This window comes from Hyperolius riggenbachi, chromosome 12 (genome assembly GCF_040937935.1).
Source record: "Hyperolius riggenbachi isolate aHypRig1 chromosome 12, aHypRig1.pri, whole genome shotgun sequence".
Lineage (NCBI taxonomy): Eukaryota > Metazoa > Chordata > Amphibia > Anura > Hyperoliidae > Hyperolius > Hyperolius riggenbachi.
In genome coordinates, this window is record NC_090657.1 from 100321264 (window position 1) to 100345236 (window position 23973).

Below are 23973 nucleotides of genomic sequence, written 5' to 3' on the forward strand. Positions count from 1 at the left end.
TACCTTCCCCGTGTAACGATTGTGGAACTTTCTCCGTGAGCAGATACGGCGGAAATCCTCCACAAGCGTATAATTGCAGGCACCCAGCAAAAGGTGCTACTATTAGCAACAGACTCAAACTGAAGACTCATGAAGGTCGGGGCAGCCCGACGAGGTCCAATTCCAGAGTCAGTCCACCCGAAACCGACCTCATCGGAAACAGAAGCCACCGAAACATGCCCATCAGCACTACAAGTCTCAGCGTAACACCCATCAGGACTGTGGATACCAGAGAAGAAGCCACCGAAACCCTCCAGACAATACCCACCACCTTCCAAGGAGCGTCCGAAAATACCAAATCTGCCACAAAACCTGTTCGAAGTATCCCTTACAACACAAAAGCCACCGTTGATCTTATCTAGGGTACCAAGCAAAATTTCTACCGGAATCTCCCAGAACCTTTTGAAGCTCCACAGAGATCCCAAGAGGGCAGAACAATCACTAGGCTCACATGGAGAATTACCAAGAACCCCCATGGAACCAATGACAATTCCGGATTCAGAATTACGAGGACACCTATCAAGATCAAGACTTTCAGGGACCACTTCTGGGCATGCAAGCAGGCAGGCCATATCAGAGCATTTCTCCACCGAGGAAGCATCTGAGTACGCTGGTAACCGAGGCACACTTGGGCTTTCTGGGTCACAGAGCACACTGGGGTACACCAGCACAGGAGAAACCTCAGGACATGTCGGGGAACTGCCAACCTCAGAGTCCGGCACGACAAGACCAAAACCAGTACCGGGCAGAGAATCATCATGAGTGGAGGTCACAGGCACTGGACTTTTAAAAGAAGACTCGGATACAAATTCAGATATTTCTGTGACTGCAATATCATCATTGACTACACATGACTGAAGCTCCACCAGAGCTGAAAAGGTAGCCAGCAAGGCAGCAATGCCTACGGAAGAGGGCAACACCTCAGAAGGACTTGGGGGGCAGGAGATATCTCCTACAAGTTCTGCACCCTTTGGGAGGAACTCGGAGACCTCCAGAACATCATTTTTCAAGTTTTCTAAGAAGGATTCTGTACTATCCATGTTACAGGGCAAAACTGGAACTTTATTTTGTGAACAGGGCAGATGTCCCAGGGAAGATTCCACCACAAACTGAGACTGGATCTCATCATCATGAGGGGAATGTACAGGTATATTTATTGGAACACACACTGACTCCCTAACTTCAATCTCACTGCACCCAGAATTCTGCGTAGCAGTCAAACTAGCTTGCAACTCCAAAACTGCAGAAAAACAGGTAAAAATAGCAGCAATACCTAGACGAGCCTCTAGGGGCAGGGCAGGAGATATTGTACAAGGCAATATTGACTCATCCAGAGTACAGGGTGTAGAGTCAGAACTTCCCTCAGAGCAAGAAAGGGGCTCACAAACGTCAGTGTGAAAGGAAAACATGTTTTTATTCATGGTACAGGGCAGGTTCAGAGAAAGCGTCTCTGAATAAGGCAAAGAGGGTTCAGCATCAGATTCGCAAAACCGAAGCGCTGTCTCACTCTTAGATTCGGCTAACAATGTCGAATCCGAGGAATCAGAACGCAAAACCTGCGAATCAAAATTCACTTTAGGTTGTGAAACTGACGCTTCTATAGCGCAAACCTCCGCGATCTGCGGAGCAGACTGCAAGGCATCTAGGACCGAAACGCTGGAGCAACTGTCCCCGGGCAACGGGCCCTTACAGGTGTGAACAGGGTGAGACAGAGACTCATCTGCAGAAGAAATAGGGACATCAACAGGACAAACTTTATTAGGCATATTAATTTTACTTTTGACGCTGCATAGTCGAGAACTTTTCCCCATAGCAGGGTCACAGACGGAAGATCTCAAAGATCTGTTACTAAATGACAAAGGATCCCACACATCCTTGAGGAAACCGGCAGACTCATGCCGATCACAATCTGCAGGAACATCTGAGAAACAGGCATCAGATCGCACAGATTCAAACTGCACACTGTCAGGAGAGAATCCTTCAGCATTCGCACAGGAATCAACCACAGCGGCACACTCATTCATTTCAGATTGCACAAAGTCAAGACTCTCATGCTTTACCCCAGAAAGGCAGGAACAATCATCCGACAACGATGTCTCTTTATTGGAATCAATTGGTTGGTGTGTGTGCAACTCATCCAAAATTGTTTGCCATACATAGATCACCAGATCCACATCATCCTTGTCACATTCATCGGAATCAATCAGAAGGTACATTGAATCGAGACAAGCATTCAAGACATTTTCGCTTTTTGCGATGTAAAAATCGCAAAAGGCTTTCCAATCAAAATCGAATTCTTCCAGCAAGGCCCCAATATCCCAGGAAGCAAATGGGGGTTCAAACAGGCCAGTATCCAAATAATCTCCATAGGGGTGGAGTTCAGGAACAAGAACAGATTGTTTAACTGCTTTAATATAGTGTGCGATCCTACCTATAGCAGGATCCACATGAGCTTTGGATTGGGGCAAAAAAGCCGGAGACGGAACAACATCATTACAAACATCAATAGGGAGTGTTTTATTCCGATGCTTGCGTTTTTTAGTTTTTCTCTTTTTACCCACTTTGAATGTCTGCTGTTTAAAACCTGAAGTGGCAAAAGACACATTGAACTGATTGTCATACTGAAAAGTTTTGCATGGAAGGGAAAGATCAGCTGACTTATCAGCAGCTACACACTCAATCAGAGCAGGTGGTAAGCCAGGCAGTTTAAACCAGTGAGAGAATATCACTGCAAGCAACTGATACAGATTACCATTCCAAGAATTGATTTTTAACAGATCATACGTCCAGGTGAACAAATCGTCTTTTAAGAGCACATAGGCAAACAGAAGAGCCGACGTGAACGGATCAGAAATCTGAAAGGTGGAATTCAGGCAAAACCTCACACATTCAGAAAGAAATTCCGCCTTGGTCTCTGAATTAAGCCTTTTAAAGCTCTTAAAGACACAGGACCCAAACTCGACAAAATCGTACAAATCGGAATTTCCGTCTACACTGGGGTTTTGGGTTGGGCTGGTCATACTGTAACGATTGTGGAACTTTCTCCGTGAGCAGATACGGCGAAAATCCTCCACAAGCGTATAATTGCAGGCACCCAGCAAAAGGTGCTACGCACCCGTAGAGGGAAATTCCTGTCGGCAGATGGCGCTGGGGAGTGCAGAGGAACCAATCCTCTGTACCTCCACAAATGCCAGACAGGAATTGTACGAAGCGCAGAACGCAATCGCAAGAGAAGCGATTGCGAATGAGAACGAGCAAAGGGACAGGTTGTATGTGTGTGCGCCAATCTAGTCGCCACCCCGCGACCGCGCACACACAACAGCAGATATGAAAAAGAAACGCAATCGCGAGAGGTGCGATCGCCTGACGTGACACAAGGCAGATCAGAATAGAATACGAGGGTAGCAAAGGCACAGCAAATAATACAATGAGAAGATGCGGAAAATAACAAACGCTAGCTAACCGCGAACACCGCACTCATTCGCAACAGTGCACGCGGTTATGCGCGGTCTCCACATGATAAGCACAATAGAGACAAGCACGCCTAACTAACCATCGACAGACAAACATGAAACAGAGGACGCGAACGCTTGCTTAACGGTTACCTCACCGAGCCTCCAGCAAGCGGTCGTAGCAGACAAGACAGACACACGAAAACAGGGACAAGCGAGAGATAGGATCCACAGCACTAGCGAAAAGTGGCTAGCGCGATCCAGGTACAGAGTAGCAGAACAGAAGGATCCACAGCACTAGCGAAAAGTGGCTAGCGCGATCCCAGGAGACAGAACAGAAGGATCCACAGCGCTAGTGAAAAGTGGCTAGCGCGATCCCAGGAGACAGAACAGAAGGATCCACAGCGCTAGTGAAAAGTGGCTAGCGCGATCCAGAGAGGCAGAACAGAAGAGATAGCTGGTAGCAACCGCTGCACCAGCTATGCTCCAAGAACAGAGATCAGAACGACTTCCTATCGACCACCGCTGGGACAGGACAATCGCAACAGATAAACAATCCTAAGTGCACTAGGGAAATCTGCCTAGCACAGTTTCCAGGAATTACTCTAAGCTGATCTTCAAACAGAGAGTAAAGCTGACACCCCACCAGGAGTGTTACATAGGACGAAATCCTTATGACCCGCGAAGCATTGTGGGAAAGACATAGTACCTATAGTACACGCCTCCAATGAATGTGGCCAGGCAATTTGCATGACAATGTATGCAAATTCCTCAGCAAGCACAAGCTGCAAAACTGACAGAAGCTCTTCTTTCCAGAGTCCTGCAGCATGCAAACCTACACAATGGTCAAAAGGCTGCCTGCCTGCACAGGCAGCTGAGCAAATCATCACACCCCGGCTACAGCGCAAGCGCAGTAGCGGCTCTCAGCTTGGATCAGGCGGAACTAGCCGATCCCAGTCGGTCCGTTCTACTGCACAGCAGCAAGCCGCCTGTGCAGTAGAGCAGACCCGACTGGGATTGGCTATTTCCGGCTTGGATTACTTGAAGAGACAGAAGGATGTGAAGAAGTCTACATCCACAAAAGATCTGTGGTTAATTCTCAAAGATGTATCAACCTACCAGCCGAGTTCCTTCAAAAACTGTTTGAATGTGTACCTAGAAGAATTGATGCTGTTTTGAAGGCAAAGGGTGGTCACACCAAATATAGATTTAATTTAGATTTCTCTTTTATACATTCGCTGCACTTTGTTGATTGATGAAAATAAATGTTTACCACTTCCATGTTTGAAAGCATCCTTTGTTTACAGCAATTTTTCAATCCTGTTTACAACTTTTGCAAACATATATATATATATATATATATATATATATATATATATATATATATATATATTAGTAAAAGGCCCTCCCAGCCACAAAAGCCCCCGCAAAGCGCACATGATCATGAAGGAACGCGCACACCCATGATCTTGCCCTTGCGCACACACCCGGACGCACTCATCCCCCACCCCTGTTTGAAGTTCTCCCACGTGCCATGCATGGGCGCCAGGCACAACGGACACAGGGACAGAGTAGGATGCAGGGACAGGGATTTTATTATATAAGATGCACAGAGGGAGATACTGCTTGCTTGGCAGTTGAACACAGCCGTTATCTCCCACAATGCAACCAGGTATACAGGACAGGAAACTGTCATGGCCTTGGCCCTGACATCACACTGTGGGAGGGGTTTCACCTCAATATCAGCTACGTAGATGTGAAAGAAAGATTTCTTGTGGGGAAGGGGTTATTAGCTGGTTCAATCCTTGATTAAAGTTCCTCTTGGGCAGGTCCATGGCTGCTGCCAGTTGCATCTCTCCACTCATTCATTCTTTTACTTTTGGTTAGTTGGCAGAGGTGTGTTAGTGATAGCTGCCTGAGCTCTGAATGTTCCTTTAAACTGTACATCTGAATTCACCTATGTATTATGGAATGTTTTATTCCCTTGTACTACACATTATTATTTCATCAGCATCAGTGAACATTACATTCTTGATGTGCCTCATATGATTTCGCTGCATTTGCATTTCTTTTGAGCAGTCATGACATTTACTCTTCAAACAGAAAGGAAATTGAGCTGTAATAATAATTTAAATCCATTAATATGTTTACTTCAGTTCCCTGTTGCCATTCTGACAAAAGTATGAATTTGTGATGTAGTGAAATTGGATACAACGTAACTGTGACAGTGCGTGAATTTTGCATTGAAACTTTACTGGTTTGTGTAGTTATAAATATGCATCATTAGAGTACTGCTGGTAACTTACAACAAGCAGCTTGGAGCAGATTTATCAAGACTGGTGAAAGGAAAGCAAAAAGGAAAACCGTTGCTCAGAGCAGAATTCAAAATTTAGCTGTGAAGTGGCAAACAGCTCATTTATATGGGCGTCCCCTGCTTCAGAGCTCAGCCCATGTAGAAATTGACACAGAGGAGCACACTGGGGCTGGGTATAGTTACTAGCACTCTGCCTGCCTCATGTATATCAGTGGCAGCTAGATTGTGACAGCATGATCTTCCCTGCAATGACTTCTGCATGAAGGGTAGGGTAAAGAGGCGCAAAGCCCAATACTTGCGGCGAGAGGATGACATGAGGTACAGTAAGACAGTAGTAACTGTTTTGGATTTTTAAATTGGAGAACTACATTGCACTGCTTGTTATGGAGGAAAGATGACCATATGTGTTATGGAGAGAGCGAACAAGGCTATAAATATATGGGGAAGGGGGGGGGGGGGGCTATATTTATTAGGGGACATAACTATAATTTTTTATAAATGTGGGGGCATGACTATAATTATTTTACGGAGGGACACCGCTATACTTGTCATTTGCATTGACCTATGCTTGAGCTTTCACAAGTAACACCTTAAATGCATCAAATATTATAAATTCATTTTATATAGCTTACGGCAGCATTTAGGCCAGTTTCACACTGAGAATTTGTGCTAGTGGTGTGGCCAAAAGCAGGCCTTCGGGGATTACAGCGTTAATACGTGGTAATCCCCTTTTGGCTTACAGCCAAACAGAAATTGACACTCACTTGTGCTCACTTCCTGTTTCGGAAATACAGAAGTTCACAAAAGCGTATTATTACGTCTCTGTGCATGCACGCGCAACACCACCACGTACATTTTTTTTAAAAACCCTGCGTCACCATAGACTTACATGACTTCTGGTCCACCGCACGTTGCCACAGAACTGCGTGGTAACGTAGATCTGCCCTTGCATTGGGGATGCAGCGAAAACGTCACTTCCATCGTATCGAGCTGCACTGTGCCGGTATTAACGGCCCTATAGACTATTATCGGGCTGCAGTGGGGTACGGTAAATCCTAAAAATCACTGCACCGCACCTCCCCAGTGTAAAGGGGTCCTTATGGTCAATCCCAGCCAGTGTGTAACAGTAGAAATTGGGTTATACAGTGAAGATAAAGAGGAAGTGACATCATAATAACCATGACAAAGTATACACACAAGAGGTAGAAACAGCAAAAGGATACAATGGCAAATATCAAGATTATTCAGAGTATGTACCGTATTTTGTATCGTTTGCTGGTCTTGGTCTGGTCTACAGAGATGTGCTTATTTGGTAATATAACAAATAGAGCTCCAGTGAGTTTTAGTCCTCTTATAAGTATTAATTGAGTTTTCTGAAACTCAGATTTTGTTCTTCACGCAGATTAACTGCAATTTCATATTTTACAAATATTTGACCTATGATTTAGAGCACTGCTGCCAACAAATTACAGGACTTCTCATATGATCTTAATAGCATTTTAAAGGGGATCTTAATAGCATTTTAAAGGGGAATTACAGTTTAGTTGAGGAAAATGCCATCCATGTGTGTCAGCTGAGTGTGTAGTGCCAGTATTTGCAAGGATTATTGGCAAACATTATTTCAACTCGCTTACTTTCTTTCTGTATGCATATAAATCTATAAAAACAATCGTACTGAGTTTCTAAGAATAAAAATAATAGAAAATGAGAGATGTTTCAGAATTTCCTGTCAGTCAGCTGATTAAATCGAGCATTGGAAATGAGTAACAATGGCCCCTGCTCTTTGTAGCTAATTACTCCTGCAGCACGGTGAACCAACTGTTGCCATGGTTGCAAAGCAGAGCAACTTCAGCTTACTCTCAGTTTTATGAATTTTTTGTTAAAATGAAAAATACTTTTAAAGAAACATGCATTTTAGAGGGACTGTTGCAGCTGTTTTTTATGCCTATGGCAAATTTGTAACAAAAATAGAATTTCTCTTCAACCTATATTGGAAAACTAAAGGTGCATACCCACATCCAATTTTGATTGGCCAATCACTGACCATGTAGTATGAGAGTCAACAGATTGTGTAAGTAAGCTTTCATACTACATAGAAGTCTTAAATTTGTCTAGTCAAAATTGAATGTGTGTACCAGGCTGAAAAGTTGGCTTTCCGCTGACATGAGGCTTCTTCCAGCCCCCCATGGTCTTGAAGTCCCCTCGATCTCCTCCTAGCTGCTTTTGATCAGCTTTCAGCCCCGGTAAAGTCCACATGTCAGCTTGGTCAGGCACTACTGCTCATGCACTTACCCAGAGGCACGCATCATTAAATGAGCTCCCATGGATGGGAGCGTTCTGCGCATGCGCAGTTATTAGTCTTAGCGAACGGTGCATGCACAGAATGCTCCCGGCAACAGGAGCACAATTAAAGTGAACCTCCGGACTAAAAATAGACTCAGCAGCACTGAAAAGGCCTGGTGTTTCTTTAACAGTTTCACAGCATCAGAACTTTGTTTCTCTTATCCAAGCCTCATTTTTAGCTGCACAAAAGAAAACTGCCCGGGCTTTTTTCCCCTGATGCTGTGCAAAGCATGAAAATTTTTTTTTTTTACATTTTGAATTTGACATTTGAAGCCTAGTGTGTGCAGCTGGGAGGGGTTATCAGGACACAGGACAGTTGGAACTGTGTCTCCTCCTCGTCACCTCCTTTTAACCAAAAAGATGGCTGCCCCCATGACAAAGATGACAGCCCCCATGAATCACAAACATTTGCCTGTTCTTTTAAAACAGGGTGGGTAAAAAAAAATATATTACCTATCTATTCTAATTAACATAACCAATGTAACTTAATGACAGTATGTTTGTTTAGGCTGAAGTTCCCCTTTAAGGAGTGCATGACCCAGCCGCCTCAAGTACTTTACCGGGGGTTACAGGGGATCAGCAGAGGGGACCGGAGGAATGGGAGGGATCTTCAAGACTATAGATGCCAGGAAGGAACCCCAGGTAAGTAAAAGCTAAACTTTTTACCCCACCTCGGTCTTCCTTTAGTATAATCACTAAGTAGATAGTGTAAAGTAGGTTCAAAGTTATGCAAGACAAGCACAGCTCCTCTAAGGCCTCTTTCACAGTAAGACGTTAAAGTTGCACGTTACAAAAAATGATAACGCAGACTAACGCACAGCAATACAAAGTCTACGACATTCACAGTGCACACGTTGCGTTGTGTGTAACGTGTAGCAATATTTAGAAAGTGCTGCATGCTGTGCGTTTGCAGTACATTTGCTGCGTTATGTGTGTTGCACATGCTCAGTAATGTTTTTTGTTTTTTTTTTAAATGTAACACATGCACCATTTTCGTTCCATCAGTATGCAATGAAAACGGCGCACTAAGAGACACATAACACAGCGCAAAATAGCATCCAATTTTATAACCTACATGCTCTTGTCGTTGTGCGACTTTAACGTTGCATCAAACGCAACGTCCCACTGTGAAAGAGGCCTGAATGTATCCTTTCAGTTCTGTGAAATCTGGTTTACATGCAAGGTTCTAGAACACAGCCTAAAGGTAGCCACACACTTATAGATTTGCAGCAGATTTGATCATCAGATAGATTTCTGTCAGATGCCTGTCAAGTTGAATCTGACAGGAATCTATCTGATGTGTGCCACACATTAGGAACAGATCGATCTAAATGCATTATTGGACCATTAGATCCAATTAAATTCTATGGGCCATTGACCTAAATTTTCCATCCTGTCAGATAGATCAAATCGATGTAAATCGGCTGCAAATCTATTGATCTATAGATTTGATAGAATCGATTGTATAGGATCGATTGATGGCTGAAATCAACCAGTGTATAGGCTCTTTAGCATAAACTGATATCTCCCTGTGGTGGTAAATCTAAGCCATTGATTTTATTATGCTGGTCATAGGCAAACGCGGGGGGGGGGGTTACAGTGCAGTTTCTGGGGACAGGCACAAGTTGAGACACCAGAATATCTGCAGGTATCCTGCTGCTCACAGCACTGCCCCCTTTCTTTGCCTGCTACAGTTGACTTTGGATGTAGCAGCAGCGTGTGAACTGTGGAAGTGACTATGTGGTATATCTTCTCACTTGTGGTTGTCCAAAAAATTTTATGTGGGCAGAACCACTAGACCACTGAGACAAAGGCTAGGCAAACATAAGAGGAACATTCTTGACGGGGTGGATAAACATAGCGTTCCCCGCCATTTTAAAGAGTACCACAATAGTAGTGTCGAGACCCTCAAAATAGTGGGCCTCGAGGTGATTCCAAAAACACTTCTTCAAGGACAGAGATTTAGATTATGCGAAAGAGAGACTTTTTGGATTTTTAAAAATTAGATGCACTGAGCCCCAAGGGACTCAATGAGGACTTGAGATTTCAACCTATTTGTGATCTATTAGCCGATGATTTTTGTTGAATTGATATTATAGTTATAACCTGTGGTGATGTACACTGATTTGATTTGTTTTCCCTTCTTTCTTTTCTCCTCCCTTCTAGCCTCCCCACTAGTAGCAGACCCAAACACTAGATGAGGGTGGTGAGTATGTGTATAATAGGTTGTGTCCATAGTAGGTAATTTATCCCTTTTGTTCCCTCTGCCGGGTCCTGGAACACATGGGTTATGAATTATATTATGTATATCTCTCACCACATATATTGTGACATTTAACCTCGAACATCCCACTTCACCATCAAGGTTGATTTTAGCCCCGCCATGCCCAGAGGGGCTGATTAGGTTTTCTGGGGTTTCACCCTTAGGTATTCCCAACCTCCTTTCCCACACCTTCCCATTCCTCTATAATCTTCCCTTTCAACCCCCTTCACCCACCCCCCTTTTCCCTCTCTTCCCCCCTTCCGCTCCCCTTCATTTTACCCACACCCCTTCTTCCCCCCCCCCCCCCCCGACCCTTTCTTGTGGTCCTTTTCAGATCTAAAGGGTGTTATACAAATCCCTCTTATGAGATAATGTGTGCTTTTTTTTATAAAACCACTAGAGAAACCAGTAACGGGGATTTCCCAGTTAATTCTGATGGGAAGTGTAGGTCCACCTTCCTTTGCTGTTTTCCACAAGCTGGTTTACCCTTGGAACTTTTTAAGTTTACATAAAAATGGATATGTCGGTGCCTGTGCAAAGATTGTAAGGTGTGTGGCCCCATTAGATGTGTTTTTTGTATTTTAAGCGCAGAACCTTTAATACATCACAACCTCCATATATGCCGAGCACTGAGAAGTCCATTGAATAACGTCTTTTATTAGCCTTTTTGATTTATTTGAACCCGAGAGAGATGATCAGATCTCTGCTTGTTTGTATTAGCCGTTATGTAGGATTTTTATCAATTGGTCTTTATTTACTGTTTTGTGAATTAAATGAATCTTATGCTGTTTGTTATTTATTGTTAATTTTATGTGGAAATCCGTTTATGGAAAAATCATTTTATGTGAAAATTCTTCTATGAACTGCAGGGGATGATGCGCTGTCGAGCAGTATAATACTGGTGTATGATCCAGTATTGTTCGGCTGCATGTACCGCTTAATAAAGTTTCCCCAGCGCTTGGCGCTGTTTAAATATCGGAGGCTCTGCGAGTCACGTGTGCGCACGGACAGCGGCGTCACACGTGATGTGAGTGGGCGTGGCCACTGGACGGAGGCTGTGAAGAACTAGAGGACACCACGCTGGAGCGCATATGGAGGAAGTAAGTATGCGTAAGAGTAAAGAGCGCGGCAAAGGGAGGTGCTACGCTGGAACGCATAAGGAGGAAGTGAGTATATACAACCATAGGAAGAGCGCACAGAAAGGGTATATAGGTATATGTAATAAAAGATGGACTAATCAATTCAATTATTATAATAGAGCAACCATAGTGAAAGATCACAAAATAATACAATAATCTGAAAAACAATAATAAATCAACACCCACGCTATATAACGTGAGTAACATCAAATGTATTCTTAAAGGGGCAGTCTGCATGGAGCCACCCCATCACGGAGCCCCCGTAGAAAGGGGGTCCCCAAAACAGGGAGGACCCATCCCAAACGGCCAAAAAAACAAAATATAGTAATATAGCAAAATATAATGCATATACAAAAAGCATATATGAGAACATTGTGTCCATGTACATAATAAATGTTCATGCTATATAAAACAAAAGTCCATTATGCTGATTATCCAGAATCAAGGAACAACGACGCAAAATCTGCAAAAAACACGACGTAAAAAATAATAACGAAGAATGTCCCAGAGTCCAGATGAAATAGAGTAATTGAATACAAGTCCAGGTTGGTCCAAAGGTATGCAATCACAATGATACAATGTATTAAAGAGCACGATATATCACAATGTGTATGTGCAATCTGCAACAGAAAAAACAGATATGAGTACATAATCAAATAAATCCAGAGTAATCAATCTCCTCATTTAAACCCAAGGGAGACATGGACTGTAAAACATAGATCCATGTCGCCTCCCTCTGCAAAAGTCTAGAAACGATATCCCCTCGCCTATTAGTGGTCTTAATGTGCTCAAGACCAAAAACCTGTAGACAGCTATATGAGCCCGCATGGAGTACAATGTTATGCCTTTTGAAATGTGGGATTGTTTGCACTTATTTGCACTATATATGCACTTTTCTCCCTTGATGTACTGAACCCGGATTCATATTCATATTCACACCATTTTTAATCTCATATGAATTCCATTTATGCTATTTGATTGTTATATACTGTGATGATTATGGTTGGAATTTTGTATATAAGGATTGATTGTGGTGGCTCCTGTTTTTAGTGTTTTTATCAATATATTGGAAGCTATATATCTAATAAAGTGTTATATGTTCAGATTTCTCTATATATATGTGTGGTGCTGCTTCTATGAGCTTTAACTTTCTCCTAGTCTATCAATTTCCATTGCTCTAGCACACACAGGGGTTTTGAGTGCAGTGTATCCCATTTAAACTCTCTTGATGTAATGCACTATGGCACGCTCTATTTTCATTTAGAGTTTTTGCGTGTGTACAGAGCATGGAGCAGCAGCGTGTGTACTGAGTATGGAGCAGCTCTGAGGAACTTAACAGAGTCAGGTATGAGCACAGCCCTGTGCCGTGTTGTGTGAATGCTTCACTTTCCCCTTCATTAGCAGTGTCAGCTGTCCTCATTATCTGTATCCAAACTGCTCCTGATCGATCCCCGTTGTCGGTCGGAAGGAAAATTGCATTATGTGAGTTGCTTTGCTGAGGGATTTGCATACATGCAAATTGCCCAGCTGTCTCCTTTGAGGACTGGCAGTATAAAAAGCTATGTTTCCCAGAGTCCTTGGCTGGTCATTCCTTCAGGGTTTGTTGAAACACTCCTAGAGTGTCAGTCATGCTATATCTTGTCAAAGATATCTTAGAGTAATTCCTGGGACTGCACTAGGCAGTTTCTCTAGTGCAGTTAGATTGTATATCTGTTTTGTCTGTCTGTTGCGATTGTCCTGTCCCAGCGGTGGTCGACAGGAAATCGTTCTGTTTGTCTGGGTGCTAACCGGAGCAGCGGTTGCTACCGGTAGTCCTTTCTGATCTGTCTTGCTTGGATCGCATTAGCCTCTAGGGGTAGTGGCAGTGGATCCTTCTGTTCTGTCTTGCCTGGATCGCACTAGCCGTGTGCTAGTGCTGTGGATCCTTCTGTTCTGTCTTGCCTGGATCGCACTAGCCTTGTGCTAGCGCTGTGGATCCTTCTGTTCTGTCTTGCTTGGATCGCACTAGCCTCTAGCGGTAGTGGCAGTGGATCCTTCTGTTCTGTCTTGCCTGGATCGCACTAGCCTTGTGCTAGCCTGTGGATCCTTCTGTTCTGTCTTGCTTGGATTGCACTAGCATCTAGCGGTAGTGGCAGTGGATCCTTCTGTTCTGTCTTGTCTGGATCGATCTAGCCTTGTGCTAGTGCTGTGGATCCTTCTGATCTGTTTTCTTGTTCCTGAGCTTAGATCGCACTCGCTCTGACGGAAAGAGCAGTGGATCTTTCCTCTCGTATTCCTGTTTTCCGTTTGTCTGTCTTGTCTGATACGAACGCTTGCTGTAGGCTCGGTGAGGTAACCGCTAAGCAAGCGCTCGCGTTCTTTGTTTCGTGTTTGTCTGTCGGTGGTTAGTTAGGCGTGCTTGTCTCTGTTGTGCTTAACACACGGAGACCGCGCTGTAAACGCGTTCGCTGTCGCGAATGAGTGCGGTGTTCGCGTTTAGTTAGCGTTTGTTATTTTCGTTACTTCTCATTGTCGTTTGCTGTGCCTTTGCTACTCTCGTGCCCTGTCTTGCTTAAGCCTTGTGTCACCTCTGGCAATCGCCTCTCTCGCGATTGCGTTCCTACTTTTATCTCTGCTGATGTGTGTTCACAGTCGCAGGGTCGCGACTAGATTGGTGAACACACATTAATCCTGTACCTGTGCTTTTTCTTTTTAAGGGCTGTTCAGCCCTGCATTGTCTTGATCTGTACAATCCCCATCTGGCATCCGTGCAGCGGTTGTACTAGTCTGCACTCCACAGCGTCATCTGCCGGTGGGAATTGCCCTCTACTGGTGCTTGCACCAAAGCTGGGTTCCTGCTTCATACGCTTGTGGAGGATTTCCGCCATCTCAGCGCACGCCTAGTGCGCTGATCACGGATATTATTCCGCATTCGTTACAACTTTCATATATTTTAGATTCAGTACACACAACTGAAGTAGTTCAAGCCTTTTATTGTTTTAATATTGATGATTTGGGCATACAGCTCCTGAAAACCCAAAATTCCTATCTCAAAAAATTAGCATATTTCATCCGACCAATAAAAGAAAAGTGTTTTTAAAACAAAAAAGTCAACCTCCAAATAATTATGTTCAGTTATGCACTCAATACTTGGTCGGGAATCCTTTTGCAGAAATGACTGCTTCAATGCGGCATGGAGGCAATCAGCCTGTGGCACTGCTCAGGTGTTATGGAGGCCCAAGATGCTTCGATAGCAGCCTTAAGCTCATCCAGAGTGTTGGGTCTTACGTCTCTTAACTTTCTCTTCACAATATCCCACAGATTCTCTATGGGGTTCAGGTCAGGAGAGTTGGCAGGCCAATTGAGCACAGTAATACCATGGTCAGTAAACCATTTACCAGTGGTTTTGGCACTGTGAGCAGGTGCCAGGTCGTGCTGAAAAATGAAATCTTCATTTCCATAAAGCTTTTCAGCAGATGGAAGCATCAAGTGCTCCAAAATCTCCTGATAGCTAGCTGCATTGACCCTGCCCTTGATAAAACACAGTGGACCAACACCAACAGCTGACATGGCACCCCAGACCATCACTGACTGTGGGTACTTGACACTGGACTTCAGGCATTTTGGCATTTCCCTCTCCCCAGTCTTCCACCAGACTCTGGCACCTTGATTTCCGAATGACATGCAAAAGTTGCTTTCATCCGAAGAAAGTACTTTGGACCACTGAGCAACAGTTCAGTGCTGCTTCACTGTAGCCCAGGTCAGGCGCTTCTGCCGCTGTTTCTGGTTCAAAAGTGGCTTGACCTGGGGAATGCGGCACCTGTAGCCCATTTCCTGCACACGCCTGTACACGGTGGCTCTGAATGTTTCTACTCCAGACTCAGTCCACTGCTTCCGCAGGTCCCCCAAGGTCTGGAATTGGTCCTTCTCCACAATCTTCCTCAGGGTCCGGTCACCTCTTTTCGTTGTGCAGCGTTTTCTGCCACACTTTTTCCTTCCCACAGACTTCCCACTGAGGTGCCTTGATACAGCACTCTGGGAACAGCCTATTCGTTCAGAAATTTTTTTCTGTGTCTTACCCTCTTGCTTGAGGGTGTCAATGATGGCCTTCTGGACAGCAGTCAGGTCGGCAGTCTTACCCATGATTGCGGTTTTGAGTAATGAACCAGACTGGGAGTTTTTAAAAGCCTCAGGAATCTTTTGCAGGTTTAGAGTTAATTCGTTGATTCAGATGATTAGGTTAATAGCTCGTTTAGAGAACCTTTTCATGATATGCTAATTTTTTGAGATAGGAATTTTGGGTTTTCATGAGCTGTATGCCAAAATCATCAATATTAAAACAATAAAAGGCTTGAACTACTTCAGTTCTGTGTAATGAATCTAAAATATTTCCTCTCTCCTCCTTAAAATATATGAAAGTCTAATGTTTATCAGTACATTACAGAAAATAATGAACTTTATCACAATATGCTAATTTTTTGAGAAGGACCTGTAAATTGCAGGAAACTCCTGACTTTTAAAGCATATAATCCCATTAAGGGATCTAAGAACTTGTCAATATTGGTAAGAAAGAAAATTTATATCGTACTGGGGCAGCATGTGTATGTTAAAAAAAAAAAAGTTGTTACTTTTTTTTGGTGCGAGATCTTCAGAGTTCATAAACTTAAGAAGGTAGGGGGATGGGCGATGCACTTTACAATCTGATCATACGTGTCAGGAAGAGGCCATCAGTTTTAATGAGGAAAATTTGGTCATGTCTGTCCTGTCCCACTCCGTGGAAGAGACAGACATAACAAGGCTTAATGGGTTTTTAGGAGAGCGAATGTATTATATTGCTTTGGGGCTGCTGTCCTTTGATATGTAAAATGTAATTCTTTCCACCTTATGGGTTTGTGCGCCTCTATCCAGAATTAACTATTAACTAATTCAAAACACACCTTAGCCAGTTAATAGCAGTTCATCCCCATAATGACCCATGCACTCATTCACACTGAGGGATTTCTTTATTCCCTCGGGAAGAAATGAGGCTCATTTATTAAAGGTACACTCCACATTGGACTGAAAATGAAGAAATCAGATACTTCCAGCAGACACGCAGGGATTTTTTTTCTTCCTGTTTTTCACATATGTGAAGCTAAGCACTCATTCACATTCAATGTGCTTTGCTGACAGTTATAATAGTGTCCGCATGGCAATATAAAAGTCCATAGGCTTTCATGTAACCCAGGGGTCCCCAAGCGTTTTGGGTTGAGGGCCGGGTCAACTGCTAGGGGGCCGGATTATACATAAGATGATGTAGAAGTCTTTGTGGGCCAGACAGTGAAGCATACCCAGGTGACAACCTGCAGTCCAATTAGACAGCAGTGTCACCTGATGTGGAATTTGATTGGAAACCAGCGAATTACTCCTTTCTGGCTTCCATGTGGATGGATGGTGCCAGCACTGCTATTCTATATGCAGACCACCAATATTTGATGTAGCTGACTGCATCTATAAGTAATACATTTTGTGCGTGGGGGGCCGGTAAAAAAAGCCTCAGGGGGCCACATTCGGCCCGTGGGCCTTAGTTTGAGGACCACTGATGTAACCCTTCACATTACAGTGTGCGTTGCATTGCAATATGGTGGGGAACATCTTGGCACACGACGCAGGCAGTTTCCGGCTAGGTGCACACATGAAAAGCTGCGTTTTATGTTATGTTTTATGTTAATGTGTGCGTTTTTGGTGCGTTTGCATTAGCGTTTTTTTACCGCAGTTTTTCAAGCGTTTTGCGTGTGGTTTAATATGTTTACGGTTCATATATATAAAACGCATATGCGTTTTGTATGCGTTTTTATATTTACATTTATGCAAATCACTAGGAAAACAACAGGAAGCAGAAACACATCAGAAATCTTTATTTAAAAAAACAATGCTTCAAAAGGGCATACAAAACGCAATTGCGTTTCCATTGACTTTCATTATGTGCGTTTTTGATGCGTTCATGCATAATATGCAACAAAACTAGCGATTTTAAAAATGCCAAAGTACAAACGCATACCCATGCGTTTTTCTTTTGTGGCCCATTGAGTAACATTGGTGCATAAAACGCAGCGTTTTATGCAAAGCTAGTGTTTCTTCTATGTGTGCACCTAGCCTCTAATTGAGTTTAATTGTACTGATGCCGCCAATGTCTGCACTGTAATGAGCTGCAATGCGTATTCTGTGCGTTTGAAACGCATGCACGAAATTGTGTTTGTGCATGTGTTGTGCAGTGTGAATGAACCCTTAATGTTATTCTGAAGCACAAAAAAATACAGATACTCAACTAAGGGGAGGGAAGGCTCATGGTTTCTCGCGCACTCATGCATGCGCAGTACAGAGAGGCGTATTCAGAAGCACTCAGCTCCTGAAGATTGACAAAGCCTCTCACAGTGGTGGAAGTGAGCAGTTTCTGACCCATCGGTCGGAACGCGTGGACGAACGGGATGGCTCTATAGGACCCAGAGCCAGGGCCAGATTTTCCATAAGGCACTGTAGGCACATGCCTGCAGGCGCCTGATGATGGAAAGGCGGCTCACTTCTCTCCCCCAGTACCTCCCTCCTTCCCTGTACAGAATACTGAGCAGAATGTAATGGCAAGTTAGTCACTGGACATTCTGAATTTCACTGATGAGATCTCTCTTCAGCCAGGGCATCTCTAGCTACCTAATCCTTTGGGGCGCCTCCAGCTACTTAATACTTAGGGTACTTCTTGTTACCTAATACTAAAGAGCACCTATGGCTACCTACGTCGGGCAGGGAAAGTAGGGCGAGGTGAAAGCGGGGCCAGGCACCACACTGGCAGTGCAGTGTGATGTGGGTTTGTGGGTTTGTAGGTTCAGGAGGGCGAATTCTAGGGTCCCAGAACATCTGTGCTTTATAGGCTCATATGATGTAAATCCAGGCCTTCCCATAGCCTTCCCTCTACTTAGGTGAGTATCTGTTTTGGGTTTTTTTTCCACTTCAGACTTACTATAACCTCCTTAGCGGTATGTCCGACACTGTGTCGGGCATACTGCTCTGTGGCCCCTGGAGTCCCCCATAATTAAATAATTGTGCCAAATGACTGTAAACCCTCTAGCTAGCACTAGGCTAGCTAGCAAAGGTGTCGGGCACCCGCCGCTCCCCTGCGACAGGGGCGTATCTACAGGGGTGCACATAGGGCACCTGCCATGGGCGCCCCTCCCCCTCGCCTGGGGGGGGGGGCGCATCCCCATTAATCATTACATCACCCCTTTAAGTCCGTTTCCTGCCGCCCTGCGCCGAGTGCTGTGCTGGCATGCATGGATGCGCCTTCCCAAAGCCTGGGCTGGCTGAGCCTGGCTCACCGGTCACCGACAGCGCTGTTTTGTATTGTGCCGCCCGCCCGGCGCCCACAGAAGGAGAGAGCGAGCGGGACTTTTTCAGCGTGGGCTTTCCTTCATCTCCGCCGGTCTGATCCTCCCCGCTTCGCTGCCGGCCCGCCCCCAGCATCTGTGGTTGCCATAGTAATGTCAGCTCCACAGTGAGTCTACTTGCGCTGCCAGATAGTGCCTCGCAATCCTCCTCCTCCATCCGCTGTGGCTGCCAAGCTGCTCCCAGACCAGATCCTCCCTGCTGGCTGCTGCTCTCTTCTTCCCAGCGTCTGATGGTCGCCATAGCAAGAGCTGCCCGGGCCAGTGCCACTTGCTGCGTCTGTCATCCCCTGCGATCCCCCTCCTGATTGGCTGCCATACCGCTGGGGCTGATGGGGTGGAGAGAGGTGGAGAGACAGTGCGTGTATGTAGCACTGCAGCAGGCGCCAGGCGGTCAGGTGACGCAGACAGTGAGTGCACATAGATTAAGTGCACAACACTGACTGTCTGTGGCCAGCCCAGCCCATCACTACAGAGAGCGATCATCATTTCATCAGGCTGCTGGCTGCACAGTGAAAATAAGTTATATAAGGTAATATATATTAAGTGAGTGATTCATCAATCATTCACCCACTACTGTCCAACTTAGTAAAGTTCTTTAGATACCATTTGCAGAAGGTTAAATAGGCACTACTAGGCAGGCATATGTTGTGGGTACAGTGTGTGTGTGGGGGGGGGCACGCAATTTCAGTGCTTGCCATAGGCGCTGTTCTCCATAGATACGCCTCTGCCCTGCGATCCCCCCGATCCTCCCGTTTATACATTACCCCCCCCCCCCCTTGATCCAGCGGTACCGCAGCCTCCCGGCACAGCTCTGGTCTCTCTATGGGGAAGATCGGGTTTGCGCTTGACGTCATGCGCGATCCTCCCCATAGTGAATACCGGAGCTGTCCGGGGAGGCTGCGTCGATCGCTGGATCCGTAATGTATAAACGGGTGGATCAGAGGGTGCTGGACACTTCTTCTAGCTAGCTTAGTGCTAGCTAGAGGGTTTACAGTCATTTGCCACAATTATTTAATAATCGGGCAAAAAGTAACAAAACCTCCTGAGCGGCGTAACGCTCAGGAGGTTAAAGCACCTCGCTACATTTATCTACATTGCTTCATATAATCTGGCATCATAGGCACAACTGTTCCTGTTGTCTGCAAAACTGCCAACTAGGTCATCTACAGCTGTGTACATACTTTCCTCTGTGTATAATTGAAACTATTGTTCATGACAGTGGCGTAGCTACAAACCTCTGGGCCCCGATGCGGAATCTGGATGTGGGCCCCCCCCGGCAACAACAGCCCCCCCTCCCCCGGCAACACCCGACGGATGCACACACATATCAAAATCCCTATAGCCAGCTATAGGTACCCCCAGTATAGGTAGTCAGGCATAGGTAAGCCAGTATAGTTGCCCCCGGTATAGGTGAGATAGGCAGGCGCCGCCGGTATAAGTTAGATAGATAGGTGCCCCCAGTACAGGTTAGCTAGGTGGGTGCCTCTAATATAGGTGGCCAGAATAGTTGCCCCCAGCGTAGGTTAGATAGGTAGGTGCCCCCAGTATAGGTTAGTTAGGTAGGTGCCTCTAATATAGGTAGCCAGTTTAGTTGCCACCTGTATAGGCTAGCTAGGTGCCCCCAATACAGGTTAGATAAGTAAGTGCCCCCAGTATAGGTTAGATAGGTAGGTGCCCCCAGTATAAATTAGATTAGGTCGGTGCCCCCCAGTATAGGTTAGATTAGGTAGGTGCCCCCCAGTATAGGTTAGATTAGGTAGCTGCCCCCCAGGATAGATTAGGTAGCTGCCCCCAGGATAGATTAGGTAGGTGCCCCCCAGGATAGATTAGGTAGCTGCCCCCCAGGATAGATTAGGTAGGTGCCCCCCAGTATAGGTTAGATTAGGTAGCTGCCCCCCAGGATAGATTAGGTAGCTGCCCCCCAGGATAGATTAGGTAGGTGCCCCCCAGTATAGGTTAGATTAGGTAGGTGCCCCCCAGGATAGATTAGGTAGCTGCCCCCCCAGGATAGATTAGGTAGGTGCCCCCCAGGATAGATTAGGTAGGTGCCCCCCAGGATAGATTAGGTAGCTGCCCCCAGGATAGATTAGGTAGGTGCCCCCCAGTATAGGTTAGATTAGGTAGGTGCCCCCCAGGATAGATTAGGTAGGTGCCCCCCAGGATAGGGCAGGTAGGTGCCCCCCAGTATAGGTTAGATTAGGTAGGTGCCCCCCAGGATAGATTAGGTAGCTGCCCCCCCAGGATAGATTAGGTAGGTGCCCCCCAGGATAGATTAGGTAGCTGCCCCCCAGGATTAGGTTAGATTAGGTAGCTGCCCCCCAGGATAGATTAGGTAGGTGCCCCCCAGTATAGGTTAGATTAGGTAGGTGCCCCCCAGGATAGATTAGGTAGCTGCCCCCCAGGATAGGGCAGGTAGGTAGGTGCCCCGTCCCCATAATGGAGGGGGGGGGCCGCGGGGAGGGCAGCCCGACCTCTCCCTCCCTTCCTCTCCCCGCCCCCCCCCCCCCCCCTCAGATGCAGAGTGAGCGGCTCACGGAAGCGCTGTAGGCAGAACTCACCTCCGTCCCTGGTTCCAATCGCCGCTGATCTCCTCTCTGGCTGGCTCTGCATAGATGGTTACACACGCAGCTTCCTGTTTAGCCGGAAGCTGCGTGTGTAAGCATCTATGCAGAGCCAGCCAGAGAGGAGATCAGCGGCGAGTGGAACGCAGGGAGGTGAGTTCTGCCTACAGCGCTTCCGTGAGCGCTCACTCTGCATCTGAGGGGGGGGGGGGGGCCCGGGGAGGGGAAGGGAGGGAGAGGTCGGGCTGCCCTCCCCGCGGCTGCGGCTCCCCCCTACCAGTGCGCACGGGCCGCATGGCCCTCCAAACGGAGATGGGCCCCCCGGGCCCCTCCCCCGCCTCCTCAGGAGCCGGGCCCGGTTGCCAAGGCGACCGCTGCGACCACGGGCCCTATGCCCTTGGTTCATGATCTGGTGGCATAGCGGGCAGCACTTTGGCGTACAGTAGTGGTTAGTGCTCTCACCTTGCAGTGCTGGGTCCCCAGTTTGAATCCCAGCCAGGTCAACATCTGCAAGGAGTTTGTACGTTATCCCTGTGTATGCTTGGGTTTCCTCCGGGCACTCCGGTTTCCTCCCACATTCCAAAAACAATAAGATAAGTTAATTGGCTTCCCACTACATTGGCCGAAGACTATAATACATAAATTACACAATACATACATAGAATATGGTAGGAACTAGATTGTGAGACCCTCTGAGGGACAGTTAGTGAAAAGACAATATACTCTGTGCAGCGCTGTGTAATATGTCGGCACTATATAAATACTTAAATAAATAAATAATCTACCTGCAAAAGCTGTTCTTTTCGGTGAGCGAGGAACCTATGTGCAAGCCAGGCTTTGAGAATCTGGTACACAGCGTTGGTTTTGTTGACAGTTCTTTCACCTTTTCCTCGTCATTTGCCTAAACTTTATTTCTTCACCTCCATAAATTTAACCCTAAAGCTAAGTACCCACAACAAGTTTTCTGTCGCTGGAGATTGCCGATAAACAATGTTTTCATGATCGTTACTAGCGATTGCATATGAAAAACAGCAGCGCACAGGAAGAATACCAACGAAGGATCGTTAAAAGATGAAAGATGCAGGGGGAAACTTCCACAGACTTTAGTGGAGACATCGTTGGTTTTGAATGATCTGATCTGTTATGACGGTCGTTTAGAATGCACAACGTCATTAAACATCATCCATTTTTCTGTTAAACTATATTAAACGATAGTTACGCGATGTCGGTTGGAACGATCATTTTGACAGATTAAATCATTACTGTGGGTATAGACCTTAACCCTTCCCTGAAAGTGCCCACTAATCCTAATAAAGGAATTCTTGTGGAAGTGGATTAAACAATCCAACACTGTATGCAGTGTATATCCTAAACTATATTTTAACTGGAAAAGTTGGAAGGGCATCTTACTTCCCCAGTCGTCTTATACGCCGGAAAATACCGTATATATACAGTGATGTGAAAAACTATTTGCCCCCTTCCTGATTTCTTATTCTTTTGCATGTTTGTCACACTTAAATGTTTCTGCTCATCAAAAACCATTAACTATTAGTCAAAGATGGCATAATTGAACACAAAATGCAGTTTTAAATGATGGTTTTTATTATTTAGTGAGAAAAAAAAAACTCAAAACCTACATGACCCTGTGTGAAAAAGAAATTGCCCCCTGAACCTACAGTAATAACTGGTTGGGCCACCCTTAGCAGCAATAACTGCAATCAAGCGTTTGCGATAACTTGCAACAAGTCTTTTACAGCGCTCTGGAGGAATTTTGGCCCATTAATCTTTGCAGAATTGTTGTAATTCAGCTTTATTTGAGGGTTTTCTAGCATGAACCGCCTTTTTAAGGTCATGCCACAACATCTCAATAGGATTCAGGTCAGGACTTTGACTAGGCCACTCCAAAGTCTTCATTTTGTTTTTCTTCAGCCATTCAGAGGTGGATTTCCTGGTGTGTTTCGGGTTATTGTCCTGCTGCAGCACCCAAGATCACTTCAGCTTGAGTTGACGAACAGATGGCCGGACATTCTCCTTTAGGATTTTTTGGTAGACAGTAGAATTCATGGTTCCATCTATCACAGCAAGCCTTCCAGGTCCTGAAGCAGCAAAACAACCCCAGACCATCACACTACCACCACCATATTTTACTGTTGGTATGATGTTCTTCTGCTGAAATGCTGTGTTACTTCTACGCCAGATGTAACGGACACGCACCTTCCAAAAAGTTCAACTTTTGTCTCGTCGGTCCACAAGGTATTTTCCCAAAAGTCTTGGCAATCATTGAGATTTTTTTTAGCGAAATTGAGACGAGCCTTAATGTTCTTTTTGCTTAAAAGTGGTTTGCGCCTTGGATATCTGCCATGCAGGCCGTTTTTGTCCAGTCTCTTTCTTATGGTGGAGTCGTGAACACTGACCTTAATTGAGGCAAGTGAGGCCTGCAGTTCTTTAGATGTTGTCCTGGAGTC

The 23973-nt window shown here is 45.4% G+C and overlaps 1 protein-coding gene across 15 annotated transcripts in view; it reads left to right on the plus strand.

Annotated features, from left to right (window-relative positions):
- The window catches only part of THRA (thyroid hormone receptor alpha), a 1122562-nt gene that overhangs the window by 461759 nt on the left and 636830 nt on the right, over window positions 1-23973 (plus strand). For 13 of the 15 annotated variants that reach the window (XM_068262452.1, XM_068262453.1, XM_068262433.1 and 10 more), the window contains 2 exons: window positions 8657-8790; window positions 10315-10354. The gene's annotated coding sequence lies outside the window, so the exon portion shown is untranslated. Of the gene's footprint in view, window positions 1-6054; window positions 6124-8656; window positions 8791-10314; window positions 10355-23973 lie in introns of those variants that run through there. The other 2 variants (XM_068262450.1, XM_068262435.1) reach the window with 2 other exon arrangements.